At 39.9% G+C, this 5,498-nt stretch overlaps 1 long non-coding RNA gene across 1 annotated transcript; it reads right to left on the bottom strand.

The window, feature by feature from the left end:
* LOC109368485 lies at window positions 1-1,186 on the bottom strand. The gene is made up of 2 exons (XR_004160403.1): window positions 1,069-1,186; window positions 1-697 (listed from the first exon to the last, which is right to left on the bottom strand). It is a non-coding gene; the product is annotated as an uncharacterized LOC109368485 (long non-coding RNA).
* Between the last annotated feature and the right edge of the window lie 4,312 nt (window positions 1,187-5,498).

Below are 5,498 nucleotides of genomic sequence, written 5' to 3'. Positions count from 1 at the left end.
TCAATCCGCCCCATCCTGCCATGATGAAGGGCCTGACAAAAGACTGAGCTCCCACAATGGCCAAGCAGTTGTGAGTAAATGTCTCTGTGCAAAGGGGCCGGGGGCAATACACAGAGACTCATGGCTCTGCCCAGCAGCCTTCTCAGGTGGCATAAAAAGAACAGATTAGAGCTTGCTTTTGTTTTCTGCTGCCTGCTTGCTTCTTGAATGTTACCTTCAGCCTTTGAGAGGTTTTAGATAAGCATTTACTGGGAGCATAATTCTTGTTACTAAAAGTGGCTTAACGTGTGGAGAAAAAAAATAGTCTTTGTAGTGATAAGGTAATAGCATATTTGAAGTTACATTACAAATTATTAGCAGCCCATTAGTTATTTTCTCTTCAGAAAACCTCCGGTGTGAAATCCTTAAGACATTAATCCTTATTATTGTTACATACATTACACACATACAAGGACTCTGCTTTAGTAAAACGTATTGTTATAATTCCTGCTATGCTTGTACTAGATCAGCTGAATTTTGTCCTGCCAGGTCACCTTCCTTTGTTCTGAATTAGTGTCTAATGGAAAGTAATGTAGACAAACTAGCACATTGTCATCATAAATTGGTATTTAATAGTATATGGATTGGTGCCAGGACTTCATATCCATCTTCTGTCAATTGTAGCAGGGTTCTGAAACAGAAGCAGTGTTTCCATATCCTAAAAACAACAACAGAAGATCCACAAAACTTGGAAAGGAAAATCTACACACTAATTGAGTTAAAAATTAACATCCCTCAGATTACCTTTTTTTTTTTTTTTTTGTGCTCCTATGAGAGGGTCTCATTATTGGGGTAGTAAGATAGGAGCTGCTGCCACAGCAATAGCACTCCAAAGGGAGCAGTGGGACAGCTGTGCTGATGGATCAGCAGGGCATGCAGGGGTGAATGCCTTCGACTTCGGCAGTTGAATAAATCTCTCCAGCTTAACCAGTTCAGTGAGAAGGGAATGGGCACGTGCAGGGGAAGTCCAGTGCTCCCTTTAAAGAGGACTAGGATGCAAAGTTGAGATTAAATAACAGGTTTAGATACCTATCTCAGTATTGTGTTCCTTGTAGATGCAATTTAAATTTCACTTAAATCCTCCAAGATGCAAAGACAACAGGATAGGAGATAAATATGGTAGCAGAGGAGTAAGGAGGCCCAGAAGCATGGCTTGCTCTGTTAAGATAAGAGAACAAGCCTGAAATTAAGAAGCAAGAACAGCAAGCACTGGGACATTTCACTTCATGACTTGGGCTGTCTCATATATTGCTTCTCTGCTGTGGTTTTGCTATGGGATCTTGGACTACTTAATCATATGGCAGCAGAGGTAATCATAGGTGTGGCTGGACTATTTTACTCCTAACAACTTCCTTAAGACTTTATACATAGACAAATCAGAAGAATATTTGGGGAGGAAATAAGAAAACATTAAGCATTCCCAATGGATACTTTGTGTATCTCATCCTAAATTCTGCTGCTGCAACTGAGACAAATTGCAGCAACTCTGAGCAACATTACTAAACAAGAGCTAACTCCATCTTCCCTGTGCACAGATAGAGGAGGTGCTGGGCACAGTTCGATTTACCTATGGTGACACTCCAGTCTCACAAACAGAAAATATTCTAAAAAAACCACCATACTTCATATTGAAAATAAATACTACTTCACACTGTTTTTTGGGGGTGTTTTTTTTTTTTCTTCTAGAAAATAAAGAGGCTAAGAAGGTCTACAAGTAATCTGGCCAGAAAAGTAATTAATTTACTCAAAGCTTTTAATTTCATTAAATCTAAATGTGTTAATATACAGAAAAATATTTATGTGTCACAAAAATACAGAACTATCCCTGCAGTTCTCTAGTTTTAAAAGCTCCCATGTTAACAAACTTTGGTGGTTAAGCGTAATGGAAGTCTGTCAAATCATTAGATGTGATCATTAGATGCAACACTGATAGACACAAATTAATTTAAAGCTCATGATAGCACTACACAATCATTTCTACCAGTCTTTGATGAGAGGAAGTGATGCCTGCCAAATATTCCTGCATGGAAACAGTTTTCTTACAGTTTTTTTTAGACTTTTTCTTAAGTAAGTTGCAGTGTTAAGTGACTGAGTAGTGAAGTATTTTCCTCTAACTTTTTTTCCAAATGCACTTTACTACTGACATACATTTGAGACATTTTGTTACTGTGTTTCTCTGAAGTTATTTGTTATAACAACATCAAACTTCACAACATCCTTAATTAAGATATACAGAACATAATATACTGGATCTCTTGCTAGGGAGACAGACTACTCTTACTGCTCCGCAAAAAGCAAAGGCAACCAGACATTTCTGCATGACCCATAACTGCTTCTAGCTAATGGAGTAGTAAACACAACAGGTGACTAACAGATAGTTCACATAGTTTGAGCTTGGCTCAACTTGGATAGCAAAACCCTTTGTTGTATACTGAAATGCATTAACTCACACAATTCAAATTACAATTAGAAAATTAAATCCTTTCTACAATACTTGCTCAATTTGATTGTTTTAGTAAGACTACATAAAATAGAAGAGAAAATGTGGAAGAGGAAGCCAAATAATTCCCCTCACACAATAAAGTAGGAAGTAATAACGCAGTTTATGAGACATTTTCATAGTCTGGTTAGCAAGTTTCTCTGCTCTTCGAGAAGCTTTCTGCCTCCTCAGTAGATAAATAAAATGACAAATTCATTCAGCTGAATTCATCAGGCTAACACTGCCAAGAATATTAAAAATCTCTTTTAATGAAGTCCTACAAAAGAATTCTGAAGAACAGCTCCAGTAAGAAAAACACAGATGTGTCTGGCTAACAAAGTGTTTCAGTAATTCTAATACATAAACTTCAAGCAAGAGTGATGCTCTCATATCAACATCTAAGAAATGGTATATAATAATCTAGGCTTTCAGAGATTAAAGAAAGAAAATATTAAATAAAAGGAGGACAACACAGGAATGTTGCTATGCGTGCTATAATTTGTATGGATAACACATGCTTTACCTACTTTGTGAGAAGAGCCACATTTCTGAGAACCAAGAAAGAAATCCAATAGCTTTACCAGTGAAGTTGCCAATGCACTGCAGGCTGTTCAAGAGCAAACTGGCTCCCCTTGGACTCGTTGCTGGATACAGTGCAACTACTAGTGGATGTAGTAAAAAATAACTTCACTCAAAGCACTAGTTTTGTTTTACTTTCCTTTACTTTATAATGGCTAGAATAATGCAGCAAGGATGTTTGAAAGAGCATATTGCTCCTATCTGCTTGTTCTTTAGCCAATAATCTCTTCTTCTCCATCCCTAATCATTGTTCAAACTTTGGGTTTCGGACCAGAGAAGAAGCAAGCTTCTCTACAACTCCAGCTTTTTTTCCTCTGCCCTTGAACATTTAAGAAGTCTCTAAATTAATTGGGGGTTAAGTGTCTATGTATTTTGAGGATTTAGACAATGTTTTCAAAGCTCCTTAGAGCCAGCAAGAGAAATAATCTATGAGCTAATTGAACACAACACAATGAGATTTTATCAGCATGCCATGCAAAAAGGAACAGACCTCCTGGATATTTGTCTGAAGTGACAGCACGGATTTGGTGCAGGTCATTTCACAGAGGCTTTGTCACTACGCTCCTTTGCTGTTACCCAACTTGTCTAAGCCTGCAGCAGCTCAGTGCACGGCACGGGGCTGTCACTTGCCTGTACCAGCTCTGGGGCAGCATCAGCAATTCACCTCCAGTTCTTTCCTTCACTGAAGTTACACACTTGTATTTAAAATAACATTTCCTCCACTCCCTTTGGAAGCACAACATAAACCAAGATACATGAACATCAGGTTCACTTACACTAATGTCATGTATCACGTAATTTGTCTTGAAGTTACATAGTTGGCAAGAACTGTGTCCAGCTCTTTCTACACCATTTTCCTTGCATGTGTTTGCCATAATAACAGACTTTTAACACCAAAAAACTCCAGAAGTGCTCTGTTCAGCAGTTCCCCACTGTGCCAGCCAAGAGAAGTGTCCCCAGCAAAAGCCTCATTGCTATAAGACAGGAGCAGCTAGCAGGACAATGCTCTGCAGTTAAGTCTGCAAAACCCAACTCACTGGTACTGAGCCTGCCAGGGTCACAGGAATGGACAGGGTGCAGGTGTAGGTACAACCCAGTGACGTGGTTTTAGATGAAGCTGTTCCCACTGTTGTTAGAGGCTGGGTTCAGTATAATTGCTGCACCAGAAGAGCTGTAATGCAAATGCCTTCAGTGCAAATAGCTAACCATCACTTCCAACAGCAAAGGTTGGATTTACTACTCAGTCAGCAAAGGTTGTAGACTAACGATGCTGGGTTTTTTCATCAAGGTCACCTAAGTCACAGTTATCTCCTCAGCATCAATATTAGATCAATGTAGTTTGTATATGAAAACAGTAAGTAGCTCAAGTCACTCAAACCTTCCAAGTGCAGCGAGAGAGATGCTTGCTTTTCCTGTGGGCAAAGCAGCAGCAATGCACTGACTTCGTGTTAAGCACTTTCTACCAGCTGTGCTCCTTCAGCAAGTCACAACGTAACGCATTCTGAAGTAGGTGATGCTGAAAGACATTCTATTCACAGTCTGAAATTATCTTCATATTCAGTAAACTCAGCATGATTATAAGAATGTGCCATGTTTTGGTCCTTTAGAAATTATATTAAATACTTAGTCTTCAGAAATCTGACTGTTACTCTCACAGTAGACCAATAGTTGAGCAACTGCAAGACTCGAGTTCAGAGGGCAAAACTACTGTGGGAATCAGCAGCTCTGGAGGAGACACATAGCCATGCCACCACCAGAACTGATGTGACAAAGGTTGTGTTTACCAGCACCAGGCAGGCTGTACTCAAATGCTCCTGTAGATACAGATTTTCAGAAATAAATGCTATGGTCCTAAACACTGTGAAATAGTCCTCTGTTTAATTCTTATCACATCCTTATTCTGACATCACAGAGTCATACAGTTGTTCAAGTTAAACTAGATGACCTCTAATAGTCCCTTCCATCCTCTCCAGGATGAACAAGGGCACCTATAGCTAGGTCAGTTTGTTCTCGTACAAATAACCCATCTTTTCCCCCCCATAACAGCTAGTGCTATCACAAGTTGCCAGGATAGCAGCAATTGAGTTGAGCTGTTTTTTCCCTCCATAGGTGCAGTTACAAAGCAGAACATCACTATGCCCTACAGGAGGGTCAGAAACCCTGTTCTGCAAGAGAAGAGCATGTTGCTCTTGCCTTCAGCAGCACGGAATGGATGGTGCATCACTTCCAGCCACAAGAGCTGACACAGGCAGGTGGGATGCCTGGGACCAAACACTGCTGATGGCAAAATACAGTGGAACACCCCATGCTTCCCAAAAGAAACTTTTAAGTGTTTGCAAAAGCAAGCTAGCTGTACACAAGCAGGGTCAACACAGTGCAGCCTGCTCCCCATCCACATGTT

This window comes from Meleagris gallopavo, chromosome 7, assembly GCF_000146605.3.
Source record: "Meleagris gallopavo isolate NT-WF06-2002-E0010 breed Aviagen turkey brand Nicholas breeding stock chromosome 7, Turkey_5.1, whole genome shotgun sequence".
Taxonomy (NCBI): Eukaryota; Metazoa; Chordata; class Aves; order Galliformes; family Phasianidae; genus Meleagris; species Meleagris gallopavo.
The sequence above is the reverse complement of the archived record's forward strand: the minus strand, read 5'-3'. Positions and strand labels throughout refer to the sequence as shown.